Raw genomic sequence first — 15,232 nt, 5'->3', positions numbered from 1 at the left:
GTTTACTGTATCCCTCTGACCTTCTTATTGACGATGAAACACATAAATTGCATCGGAAATAAATACAAAAGGCACAATACGGACTGAAGTACATGTAGACTGAATCTTCCTACTGTCTAAGTTAAGAACCATTCCCGTGACACTAGTTATAGATTCCGATGCTTCATATCAGGTTTACTGTATCCCTTGGACCTTCTTAATGACGATGAAACACAGATAGTGTATCGGAATTAAGAAAAAAGGCACAATGCCAACTTAAGTACAAGAAGACTGACTCTTCCTATTGTCAATGTTTTGAACCATTCCTGTGTAACTAGTTATAGTTTCCGATGCTTCACTTCGGGTTTACTGTATCCCTCTGACCTTCTTTTTGACGATGAAACACAGAAATTGCATCGGAATTAAATAGATAAGGCACAATGCCGACTTTAGTACAGGAAGACTGACTCTTCTTACTGACTTTATCTTGTTCCAATCCTGTGACACTAGTTATAGATTCCGATGCTTCACTTCAGGTTTACTGTATCCCTTGGACCCTCTTATTGACGATGAAACACAGCAATTGCATCGGAATTAAATATAAAAGGGACAATGCCTACTTAAGTACAAGAAGACTGACTCTTCTTACTGACTATGTGTTGAACCATTCCTGTGACACTATTTGGAGATTCCGATGCTTCTCTTCAGGTTTACTGTATCCCTCTGACCTTCTTATTGTCGATTAAACTCAGTAATTGCATCGGAATTAAATTGAAAAGGCACAATGCCGACTTAAGTACAAGAAGACTGACTCTTCTAACTGACTCTGTTTTGAACCATTCCTGTGACACTAGTTATATATTTCCACGCTTCACTTCAGGTTTACTGCATTGCTAGGACATTCTTATTGACGATGAAACACAGAAATTGCATCTGAACTAAATACAAAAGGCAATTCCGACTTATGTATAAGATGACTGACTCTTCCTACTGTCTATGTTTTGAACCATTCCTGTGACATTAGTTATGGATTCCAATGCTTCACTTCAGGTTCACTGAATCCCTCTGACCTTCTTATTGACGATGAAACACTGAAATAGCATCGGAATTAAATAGAAAAGGCACAATGCCGAATCAAGTACAAGAAGACTGACTCTTCTTACTGTCTATGTTTTGAACCATTCCTGTGACACTAGTTATAGATTCCGATGCTTCACCTCAGGTTCACTGAATCCCTCTGACCTTCTTATTGACGATGAAACACTGAAATAGCATCGGAATTAAATAGAAAAGGCACAATGCCGAATCAAGTACAAGAAGACTGACTCTTCTAACTGACTATGATTGGAACCATTCCTGTGACACTAGTTATAGATTCCGATGATTCACTTCAGGTCTACTGTGTCCCTCTGACCTTCTTATTGAAGATGAAACTCAGAAATAGCATCGCAATTAAATACAAAAGGCAAAATGCCTACTTAAGTACAAGAAAACTGACTCCTCTTACTGACTATGTTTTGAACCATTCCTGTGACACTAGTTATAGATTCCGATGCTTCACTTCAGGTTTACTGTATCCCTTGGACGTTCTTATTGACGATGAATCACATAAATTGCATTGGAATTAAATACAAAATGCATAATGCCTACTTAAGTACAAGAAGACTGACTCTTATTACTGTCTATGTTTTGAACCATTCCTGTGACGCTAGTTATAGGTTCCGATGCTTCACTTCAGGTTTACTGTATCCCTTTAACCTTCTTATTGATGACGAAACACAGAAATTGCATCGGAATTAAATAGAAAAGGCACAATGCCGACTTTTGTTGAAGAAGACTGTCTCTTCCTACTGTCTATGTTTTGAACCATTCCTGTGACACTAGTTATGGATTCCGATGCCTCTCTTTAGGTTTACTGTATCCCTTGGACCTTCTTATTGACAATGAAACAAAGAAATTGCATCGGAATTGAATACAAAAGGCACAATGCCGACTTATGTACAAGAAGACTGACTCTTCATACTGACTATATCTTGATCCATTCCTGTAACACTAGGTATAGATTCCGATGCTTCACTTCAGGTTTACTGTATCCCTCTGACCTCCTTATTAACAATGAAACACCGATAATGCATCGGAATTAAATAGAAATGGCACAATGCCGTCTTAAGTACAAGCAGACTGACTCTTCTTAGTGTCTATGTTTTGAACCATTCCTGTGACGCTAGTTACAGATTCCGATGCTTCACTTCAGGTTTACTGTATACCTTGGACCTTCTTATTGACGATGAAACACAGAAATTGCATCGGAATTAAATACAAAAGGCACAATGCCGACTTAAGTACAAGAAGACCGACTCTTCCAACTGTCTATGTTTTGAACCATTCCTGTGACACTAGTTATCGGTTCCGATGCTTCACCTCAGGTTCACTGTATCCCTCTGACCTTCTTATTGACGGTGAAACACAGAAATTGCATCGGAATTAAATAGAAAAGGCACAATGCCGTCTTAAGTACAAGCAGACTGACTCTTCTTAGTGTCTATGTTTTGAACCATTCCTGTGACGCTAGTTACAGATTCCGATGCTTCACTTCAGGTTTACTGTATACCTTGGACCTTCTTATTGACGATGAAACACAGAAATTGCATCGGAATTAAATACAAAAGGCACAATGCCGACTTAAGTACAAGAAGACTGACTCTTCTTACTGACTATGTGTTGAACCATTCCTGTGACACTATTTGGAGATTCCGATGCTTCTCTTCAGGTTTACTGTATCCCTCTGACCTTCTTATTGTCGATTAAACACAGTAATTGCATCGGAATTAAATTGAAAAGGCACAATGCCGACTTAAGTACAAGAAGACTGACTCTTCTTACTGTCTATGTTTTGAACCATTCCGGTGACACTAGTTATAGATTCCGATGCTCCACTTCAGGTTTACTGTAGCTCTTGGACCTTCTTATTGACGATGAAACACAGAAGTTGCATCGGAATTAAATACAAAAGGCACAATGCCGACTTAAGTACAAGAAGACTGACTCTTCTTACCGACTATGCTTTGAACCATTCCTGTGACACTAGTTATAGATTCCGATGCTTCACTTCAGGTTTACTGTATCCCTCTGACCTTCTTATTGACGATGAAACACATAAATTGCATCGGAAATAAATACAAAAGGCACAATATGGACTGAAGTACATGTAGACTGAATCTTCCTACTGTCTAAGTTAAGAACCATTCCCGTGACACTAGTTATAGATTCCGATGCTTCATATCAGGTTTACTGTATCCCTTGGACCTTCTTAATGACGATGAAACACAGATAGTGCATCGGAATTAAGTAAAAAAGGCACAATGCCAACTTAAGTACAAGAAGACTGACTCTTCCTATTGTCTATGTTTTGAACCATTCCTGTGTAACTAGTTATAGATTCCGATGCTTCACCTCAGGTTCACTGTATCCCTCTGACCTTCTTATTGACGATGAAACACAGAAATTGCATCGGAATTAAATAGAAAATGCACAATGCCGTCTTAAGTACAAACAGACTGACTCTTCTTGGTGTCTATGATTTGAACCATTCCTGTGACGCTAGTTACAGATTCCGATGCTACACTTCAGGTTTACTTTATCCCTTGGACCTTCTTATTGACGATGAAACACGGAAATTGCATCGGAATTAAATACAAAAGGCACAATGCCGACTTTAGTACAAGAAGACTGACTCTTTTTTCTGACTGTTTTGAACCATTCCTGTGACACTAGTTATAGATTCCAATGCTTCACTTCAGGTTTACTGTATCCCTCCGACCTTCTTATTGACTATGAAACAAAGAAACTGCATCGGAATTAAATACAAAAGGCACAATGCCGACGTAAGGACAAGAAGACTGAATCTTCTTACTGCCTATGTTTTGAACCATTCGTGTGACACCAGTTATGGATTCCGATGCTTCACTTCAGGTTTACTGTATCCCTTGGACCTTCTTATTGACGATTAAGCACCGATATTGCCTCGGAATTAAATACAAAAGGCACAATGCCGACTTAAGTACAAGAAGACTGACTCTTCCTACTGTCTATGTTTGAACCATTCCATTGACACTAGTTATAGACTCCGATTCTTCACTTCATGTTACTGTTTCCCTTGGACCTTCTTATTGACGACTAATCAATGAAATTGCATCGGAATTAAATACAAAAGGCACAATACCGACTTAAGTATATGAAGACTGTCTCTTCTTACTGACTATGTTTTTAACCATTCCTGTGACACTAGTTGTAGATTCGGATGCTTCACTTCATGTTTACTGTATCCCTTGGACCTTCTTAGTGACGATGAATCACAGAAATTGCATCGGAATTAAATACAAAAGGCACAATGCCGACTTAAGTACAAGATGGCTGACTCTTCTTACTGTCTATGATTTGAACCATTCCTGTGACACTAGTTATAGATTCCGATGCTTCACTCCAGGTTTACTCTGTACCTTGGACCTTCTTATTGACGATGAAACACAGAAATTGCATCGGAATTAAATACAAAAGGCACAATGCCGACTTAAGGACAAGAAGACTGAATCTTCTTATTGCCTATGTTTTGAACCAATCCTGTGTCACTAGTTATAGACTCCGATGCATTACTTCAGGTTTACTGTATCCCTCTGACCTTCTTATTGACGATGAAACACAGAAAATGCATCGGAATTAAATGCAAAAAGCACAATGCCGACTTAAGTGCAAGAAGACTGACTCTTTTTACTGTCTATGTTTTGAACCATTCCTGTGACACTAGTTATAGATTCCGATGCTTCACACCAGTTATACTTTATCCCTTGGACCTTCTTAATGACGATGAAACAACGAAATTGCAACGGAATTAAATAGAAAAGGCACAATGCCGACTTAGGTACATGAAGACTGACTCTTGTTACTGACGATGTTTTGAACCATTGCTGTGACACTAGTTATGGATTCCGATGCTTCACTTCATTTTTACTGTATACCTTGGACCTTCTTATTAACGATGAAACACAGAAATTGCATCGGAATTAAATACAAAAGGCACAATGCCGACTTAAGGACAAGATGACTAACTCTTCTTACTTACTATGCTTTGAACCATTCCAGTGACACTAGTTGTGGATTCCGATGCTTCACTTCAGGTTTACTGTATACCTTGGACCTTGTTATTGACGATGAAACACAGAAAATGCATCGGAATTAAATACAAAAGGCACAATGCCGACATAAGTACAAGAAGGCTGATTCTTTCTACTGTCTATGTTTTGAACCATTCCTGTGACACTAGTTGTGGATTCCGAAGCTTCACTTCAGGTTTACTGTATCCCTCTGACCTTCTTGTTGACGGTGAAACACAGAAATTGCATCGGAATTAAATACAAAAGGCACAATGCTGACTTAAGGACAAGAAGACTGACTCTTCTTACTGACTCTGCTTTGAACCATTCCTGTGACACTAGCAATAGATTCCGATGCTTCACTTCAGGTATACTGTATCACTCTGACCTTCTTATTGACGATGAAACACAGAAATTGCATCGGAATTAAATACAAAAGGTATAATGCCGACTTAAGTTTAAGAAGACTGACTCTTCTTACTCTCTATGTTTTGACCCATTCCATTGACACTAGTTATGGATTCCGATGCCTCATTCCAGGTTCACTGCATCCCTTGGACCTTGTAATTGACGATGAACCACAGAAATTGCATTGGAATTAAGTAGAAAAGGCACAATGCCGACTTAAGTACAAGAAGACCGACTCTTTTTACTGACTATGTTTTGAACCATTCCTGTGACACTAGTTATAGATTCCGATGGTTCACTTCAGGTTTACAGTATCCCTTGGACCTTTTTATTGACGATGAAACACAGAAATTGCATCGGAATTAAATACAAAAGGCAAATTGCCAACTTTAGTACACAAAGACTGATTCTTCTTACTGTCTATGTTTTTAACCATTCCTGTGACACTAGTTATGGATCCCGATGCTACACTTCAGGTTTACTGTATCCCCTGGACGTTCTTATTGACGATGAAACACAGAAATTGCATCGGAATTAAATACGAAAGGCACAATGCCGACTTAAGGACAAGAAGACTGACTCTTCTTACTGACTATGTTTTGATCCATTCCTGTGACACTAGTTATAGATTCCGATGCTTCACTCCAGGTTTACTGTATCCCTTGGACCTTCATATTGACGATGAAACACAGAAATTGCATCGGAATTAAATAGAAAAGTCACAATGCCGACTGAAGTACAAGAAGCCTGACTCTTCTTACTGCCTATGTTTGGAACCATTCCTGTGACACTAGTTATAGATTCCGATGCTACACTTCAGGTTTACTGTATACCTTGGAAGTTCTTATTGATGATGAAACACAGAAATTGCATCGGAATTAAATACAAAAGGCACAATGCCGACTAAAGTACAAGAAGACTGACTCTTCCTACTGTCTATGTTTTTAACCATTCCTGTGACACTAGTTTTGGATTCTGATGCTTCACTTCAGGTTTACTGTATCTCTCTGACCTTCTTATTGACAATGAATCAGAGAAATTGCATGGGAATTAAATACAATAGGCACAATGCCGACTTAAGTACAAGAAAACTGACTCATCCTACTGTCTATGTTTTGAACCATTCCTGTGACACTAGTTATAGATTCCGATGCTTCACTTCAGGTTTACTGTATCCCTCTGACCTTATTGCCGATGAAACACGGAAATTGCTTCGGAATTAAATACAAAAGGCAAAATGGCGACTTAAAGACAAGAAGACTGTCTCTTCTTACTGACTATGTTTTGAACCATTCCTGTGACACTAGTTATAGATTGCGATGCTTCACTTCAGGTTTACTGTTTCCCTTGGACCTTCTTATTGCGAATGAAACACAGAAATTGCATCGGAATTAAAAACAAAAGGCACAATGCCGACTTAAGTTACAAGAAGACTGACTCTTCCTACTGTCTACATTTTGAACCATTTCTGTGACACTAGTTATAGAGTCCGATGCTGCACTTCAGTTTTACTATATCCCTTGGACGTTCTTATTGACGATGAAACACAGAAATTGCATCGGAATTAAATACAAAAGGCACAATGCCGACTTAAGGACAAGAAGACTGACTCTTATTACTGTCTAAGTTTTGAACCATTCCTGTGGCACTAGTTGTAGATTCCGATGCTTCACTGCAGGTTTACTGTATCCCTTAGACCTTCTTATTGACGATGAAACACAGAAATTGCATCGGAATTAAATACAAAAGGCACAATGCCGACTTAAGTACAAGAAAACTACTCTTCTTACTGTCTATGTTTGAACCATACGTGTGACACTAGTTATAGATTCCGATGCTTCCCTTCAGGTTTACTGTATCCCACTGTCCTTCTTATTGAAGGTGAAACACAGAAATTGCATCGGAATTAAATACGAAACGCACAATGCCGACTTAAGTGCAAGAAGACTGACTCTTCTTACTGACTATGATTTGAACCATCCCTGTGACACTAGTTATAGATTTCACTGCTTCACTTCAGGTTTACTGTTTCCCTGTGACCTTCTTATTGACGATGAAACACAGAGATTGCATCGGAATTAAATAGAAAAGGCACAATGCCGACTTTAGTACAAGAAGACTAACTCTTCTTACTGTCTATGTTTTGAACCATTCCTGTGGCACTAGTTGTAAATTCCGATGCTTTACTTCAGGTTTACTGTATCCCTTGGACCTCCTTATAGACGATGAAACACAGAAATTGCATCGGAATTATATACAAAAGGCACAATGCCGGCTTAAGTACATGAAGACCGACTCTTCTTACTGACAATGATTTGAACCATTCTTGTGACACTAGTTATAGATTCCGATGCTTTACTTCATTTTTACAGTATCCCTTGGAAATTCTTATTGACGATGAAACACAGAAATTGCATCGGAATTAAATAGAAAAGGCACAATGCCGACTTAAGTACAAGAAGACTGTCTCTTCTTACTGACTATGTTTTGAACCATTCCTGTGACACTAGTTATAGATTCCGATGCTTCACTTCTGGTTTACTGTATTCCTCTGACCTTCTTATTGACGGTGAAACAGAGAAATTGCATCGGAATTAAATACGAAAGGCACAATGCCGACTTAAGTACAAGAAGACTGACTCTTCTTACTGTCTATGTATTGTACCATTCTTGTGACACTAGTTATAGATTCCGATGCTTCACTCCAGGTTTACTGTATCCCTTGGACCTTCTTATTGACGATGAAACACAGAAATTGCATCGGAATGAAATACGAAAGACACAATGCCGACTTATGTACAAGAAGACTGACTCTTCTTACTGACTATGTCTTGAACCATTCCTGTGACACTAGTTAAAGATTCTGATGCTTCACTTCAGGTTTACTGTATCCCTCTGACCTTCTTATTGACGATGAAACACAGAAATTGAATCGGAATTAAATACAAAAGGGACAATGCCGACTTAAGTACCCGAAGACTGACTCTTCTTACTGTCTATGCTTGAACCATTCCTGTGACACTATTAATAGATTCCGATGCTTCACTTCAGGTTTACTGTATCCCTCTGACCTTCTTATTGACAGTGAAACACAGAAATTGCATCGGAATTAAATACGAAAGGCACAATGCCGACTTAAGTACAAGAAAACTGACTCCTCTTACTGACTATGTTTTGAACTATTCCTGTGACACTAGTTATAGATTCCGATGCTTCACTTCAGGTTTACTGTATCCCTTGGACGTTCTTATTGACGATGAAACACATAAATTGCATCGGAATTAAATACAAAAGGCAAAATGCCTACTTAAGTACAAGAAGACTGACTCTTCTTACTGTCTATGTTTTGAACCATTCCTGTGACGCTAGTTATAGATTCCGATGCTTCACTTCAGGTTTACTGTATCCCTTTTACCTTCTTATTGATGACGAAACACAGAAATTGCATCGGAATTAAATAGAAAAGGCACAATGCCGACTTATGTTCAAGAAGACTGTCTCTTCCTACTGTCTATGTTTTGAACCATTCCTGTGACACTAGTTATGGATTCCGATGCTTCTCTTTAGGTTTACTGTATCCCTTGGACCTTCTTATTGACAATGAAACAAAGAAATTGCATCGGAATTGAATACAAAAGGCACAATGCCGACTTATGTACAAGAAGACTGACTCTTCATACTGACTATATCTTGATCCATTCCTGTAACACTAGTTATAGATTCCGATGCTTCACTTCAGGTTTACTGTATCCCTCTGACCTTCTTATTAACAATGAAACACCGATAATGCATCGGAATTAAATAGAAAAGGCACAATGCCGACTTAAGTACAAGAAGACTGACTCTTCTTACCGACTATGCTTTGAACCATTCCTGTGACACTAGTTATAGATTCCGATGCTTCACTTCAGGTTTACTGTATCCCTCTGACCTTCTTATTGACGATGAAACACATAAATTGCATCGGAAATAAATACAAAAGGCACAATACGGACTAAAGTACATGTAGACTGAATCTTCCTACTGTCTAAGTTAAGAACCATTCCCGTGACACTAGTTATAGATTCCGATGCTTCATATCAGGTTTACTGTATCCCTTGGACCTTCTTAATGCCGATGAAACACAGATAGTGCATCGGAATTAAGTAAAAAAGGCACAATGCCAACTTAAGTACAAGAAGTCTGACTCTTCCTATTGGCTATGTTTTGAACCATTCCTGTGTAACTAGTTATAGATTCCGATGCTTCACTTCAGGTTTACTGTATCCCTCTGACCTTCTTTTTGACGATGAAACACAGAAATTGCATCGGAATTAAATAGAAAAGGCACAATGCCGACTTCAGTACAGGAAGACTGACTCTTCTTACTGACTATATCTTGATCCATTCCTGTGACACTAGTTATAGATTCCGATGCTTCACTTCAGGTTTACTGTATCCCTTGGACCTTCTTATTGACGATGAAACACAGCAATTGCATCGGAATTAAATATAAAAGGGACAATGCCCACCTAAGTACAAGAAGACTGACTCTTCTTACTGACTATGTTTTGAACCATTCCTGTGACACTAGTTATATATTTCCATGCTTCACTTCAGGTTTACTGCATTGCTAGGACCTTCTATTTGACGATGAAACACAGAAATTGCATCGGAACTAAATACAAAAGGCAATGCCGACTTATGTATAAGATGACTGACTTTTCCTACTGTCTATGTTTTGAACCATTCCTGTGACATTATTTATGGATTGCAATGCTTCACTTCAGGTTTACTGTATCCTTTGGACCTTCTTATTGGCGACGAAACACAGTAATTGCATCGGAATTACTTAGAAAAGGCACAATGCCGACTTAAGTACAAGAAGACTGACTCTTCTTACTGTCTATGTTTTGAACCATTCCTGTGACACTAGTTATAGATTCCGATGCTTCACCTCAGGTTCACTGAATCCCTCTGACTTCTTATTGACGATGAAACACTGAAATAGCATCGGAATTAAATAGAAAAGGCACAATGCCGAATCAAGTACAAGAAGACTGACTCTTCTAACTGACTATGATTGGAACCATTCCTGTGACACTAGTTATAGATTCCGATGATTCACTTCAGGTCTACTGTGTCCCTCTGACCTTCTTATTGAAGATGAAACACAGAAATAGCATCGGAATTAAATACAAAAGGCAAAATGCCTACTTAAGTACAAGAAAACTGACTCCTCTTACTGACTATGTTTTGAACCATTCATGTGACACTAGTTATAGATTCCGATGCTTCACTTCAGGTTTACTGTATCCCTTGGACGTTCTTATTGACGATGAAACACATAAATTGCATCGGAATTTAATACAAAAGACAAAATGCCTACTTAAGTACAAGAAGACTGACTCTTCTTACTGTCTATGTTTTGAACCATTCCTGTGACGCTAGTTATAGATTCCGATGCTTCACTTCAGGTTTACTGTATCCCTTTTACCTTCTTATTGATGACGAAACACAGAAATAGCATCGGAATTAAATAGAAAAGGCACAATGCCGACTTATGTTGAAGAAGACTGTCTCTTCCTACTGTCTATGTTTTGAACCATTCCTGTGACACTAGTTATGGATTCCGATGCTTCTCTTTAGGTTTACTGTATCCCTTGGACCTTCTGATTGACAATGAAACAAAGAAATTGCATCGGAATTGAATACAAAAGGCACAATGCCGACTTATGTACAAGAAGACTGACTCTTCATACTGACTATATCTTGATCCATTCCTGTAACACTAGTTATAGATTCCGATGCTTCACTTCAGGTTTACTGTATCCCTCTGACCTTCTTATTAACAATGAAACACCGATAATGCATCGGAATTAAATAGAAAAGGCACAATGCCGACTTAAGTACAAGAAGACCGACTCTTCCAACTGTCTATGTTTTGAACCATTCCTGTGACACTAGTTATAGGTTCCGATGCTTCACCTCAGGTTCACTGTATCCCTCTGACCTTCTTATTGACGATGAAACACAGAAATTGCATCGGAATTAAATAGAAAAGGCACAATGCCGTCTTAAGTACAAGCAGACTGACTCCTCTTAGTGTCTATGTTTTGAACCATTCCTGTGACGCTAGTTACAGATTCCGATGCTTCACTTCAGGTTTACTGTATACCTTGGACCTTCTTATTGACGATGAAACACAGAAATTGCATCGGAATTAAATACAAAAGGCACAATGATGACATAAGTACAAGAAGACTGACTCTTCTTACTGACTATGTGTTGAACCATTCCTGTGACACTATTTGGAGATTCCGATGCTTCTCTTCAGGTTTACTGTATCCCTCTGACCTTCTTATTGTCGATTAAACACAGTAATTGCATCGGAATTAAATTGAAAAGGCACAATGCCGACTTAAGTACAAGAAGACCGACTCTTCTTACCGACTATGCTTTGAACCATTCCTGTGACACTAGTTATAGAATCCGATGCTTCACTTCAGGTTTACTGTATCCCTCTGACCTTCTTATTGACGATGAAACACATAAATTGCATCGGAAATAAATACAAAAGGCACAATACGGACTGAAGATCATGTAGACTGAATCTTCCTACTGTCTAAGTTAAGAACCATTCCCGTGACACTAGTTATAGATTCCGATGCTTCATATCAGGTTTACTGTATCCCTTGGACCTTCTTAATGACGATGAAACACAGATAGTGCATCGGAATTAAGTAAAAAAGGCACAATGCCAACTTAAGTACAAGAAGACTGACTCTTCCTATGGTCTATGTTTTGAACCATTCCTGTGTAACTAGTTATAGATTCCGATGCTTCACTTCAGGTTTACTGTATCCCTCTGACCTTCTTTTTGACGATGAAACACAGAAATTGCATCGGAATTAAATAGAAAAGGCACAATGCCGACTTTAGTACAGGAAGACTGACTCTTCTTACTGACCTTATCTTGATCCATTCCTGTGACACTAGTTATAGATTCCGATGCTTCACTTCAGGTTTACTGTATCCCTTGGACCTTCTTATAGACGATGAAACACAGCAATTGCATCGGAATTAAATATAAAAGGGACAATGCCTACGTAAGTACAAGAAGACTGACTCTTCTTACTGACTATGTTTTGAACCATTCCTGTGACACTAGTTATATATTTCCATGCTTTACTTCAGGTTTACTGCATTGCTAGGACCTTCTTATTGACGATGAAACACAGAAATTGAATCGCAACTAAATACAAAAGGCAATGCCGACTTATGTATAAGATGACTGACTCTTCCTACTGTCTATGTTTTGAACCATTCCTGTGACATTATTTATGGATTCCAATGCTTCACTTCAGGTTTACTGTATCCTTTGGACCCTCTTATTGGCGACGAAACACAGTAATTGCATCGGAATTACTTAGAAAAGGCACAATGCCGACTTAAGTACAAGAAGACTGACTCTTCTTAATGTCTATGTTTTGAACCATTCCTGTGACACTAGTTATAGATTCCGATGCTTCACCTCAGGTTCACTGAATCCCTCTGACCTTCTTATTGACGATGAAACACAGAAATTGCATCGGAATTAAATAGAAAAGGCACAATGCCGCCTTAAGTACAAGCAGACTGACTCTTCTTGGTGTCTATGATTTGAACCATTCCTGTGACGCTAGTTACAGATTCCGATGCTACACTTCTGGTTTACTTTATCCCTTGGACCTTCTTATTGACGATGAAACACAGAAATTGCATCGGAATTAAATACAAAAGGCACAATGCCGACTTAAGTACAAGAAGACTGACTCTTTTTTCTGACTGCTTTGAACCATTCCTGTGACACTAGTTATAGATTCCGATGCTTCACTCCAGGTTTACACTGTACCTTGGACCTTCTTATTGACGATGAAACACAGAAATTGCATCGGAATTAAATACAAAAGGCACAATGCCGACTTAAGGACAAGAAGACTGACTCTTTTTACTGTCTATGTTTTGAACCATTCCTGTGACAATAGTTATAGATTCCGGTGCTACACTCCAGGTTTACTGTATCCCTTGGACCTTCTTATTGACGATGAAACACAGAAATGGCATCGGAATTAAGTAGAAAAGGCACAATGCCGAATTAAGTACAAGAAGACTGACTCTTCTTACTGACTCTGCTTTGAACCATTCCTGTGACACTAGCAATAGATTCCGATGCTTCACTTCAGGCTTACTGTATCATTCTGACTTTCTTATTGACGATGAAACACAGAAATTGCATCGGAATTAAATACAAAAGGTATAATGCCGACTTAAGTTTAAGAAGACTGACTCTTCTTACTGTCTATGTTTTGACCCATTCCATTGACACTAGTTATGGATTCCGATGCCTCATTCCAGGTTCACTGTATCCCTTGGACCTTGTAATTGACGATGAAACACAGAAATTGCATTGGAATTAAGTAGAAAAGGCACAATGCCGACTTAAGTACAAGAAGACCGACTCTTTTTACTGACTATGTTTTGAACCATTCCTGTGACACTAGTTATAGATTCCGATGGTTCGCTTCAGGTTTACAGTATCCCTTGGACTTTTTTATTGACGATGAAACACAGAAATTGCGTAGGAATTAAATACAAAAGGCAAATTGCCAACTTTAGTACACAAAGACTGACTCTTCTTACTGTCTATGTTTTTAACCATTCCTGTGACACTAGTTATGGATCCCGATGCTACACTCCAGGTTTACTGTATCCCCTGGACGTTCTTATTGACGATGAAACACAGAAATTGCATCGGAATTAAATACAAAAGGCACAATGCCGACTTAAGGACAAGAAGACTGACTCTTCTTACTGACTATGTTTTGAACCATTCCTGTGACACTAGTTATAGATTCCGATGCTTCACTCCAGGTTTACTGTATCCCTTGGACCTTCATATTGACGATGAAACACAGAAATTGCATCGGAATTAAATAGAAAAGTCACAATGCCGACTTATGTACAAGAAGCCTGACTCTTCTTACTGCCTATGTTTGGAACCATTCCTGTGACACTAGTTATAGATTCCGATGCTACACTTCAGGTTTACTGTAACCTTGGAAGTTCTTATTGATGATGAAACACAGAAATTGCATCGGAATTAAATACAAAAGGCACAATGCCGACTAAAGTACAAGAAGACTGACTCTTCCTACTGTCTATGTTTTGAACCATTCCTGTGACACTAGTTTTGGATTCTGATGCTTCACTTCAGGTTTACTGTATCTCTCTGACCTTCTTATTGACAATGAATCACAGAAATTGCATGGGAATTAAATACAAAAGGCACAATGCCGACTTAAGTACAAGAAAACTGACTCATCCTACTGTCTATGTTTTTAACCATTCCTGTGACACTAGTTATAGATTCCGATGCTTCACTTCAGGTTTACTGTATCCCTCTGACCTTATTGCCGATGAAACACAGAAATTGCTTCTGAATTAAATACAAAAGGCAAAATGGCGACTTAAAGACAAGAAGACTGTCTCTTCTTACTGACTATGTTTTGAACCATTCCTGTGACACTAGTTATAGATTGCGATGCTTCACTTCAGGTTTACTGTTTCCCTTGGACCTTCTTATTGCGAATGAAACACAGAAATTGCATCGGAATTAAAAACAAAAGGCACAATGCCGACTTAAGTACAAGAAGACTGACTCGTCCTACTGTCTT

The sequence above is a fragment of the Schistocerca serialis genome, chromosome 8 (genome assembly GCF_023864345.2).
Source record: "Schistocerca serialis cubense isolate TAMUIC-IGC-003099 chromosome 8, iqSchSeri2.2, whole genome shotgun sequence".
In the NCBI taxonomy this organism is placed as follows: domain Eukaryota; kingdom Metazoa; phylum Arthropoda; class Insecta; order Orthoptera; family Acrididae; genus Schistocerca; species Schistocerca serialis.
This window is presented reverse-complemented; position numbering follows the sequence as displayed.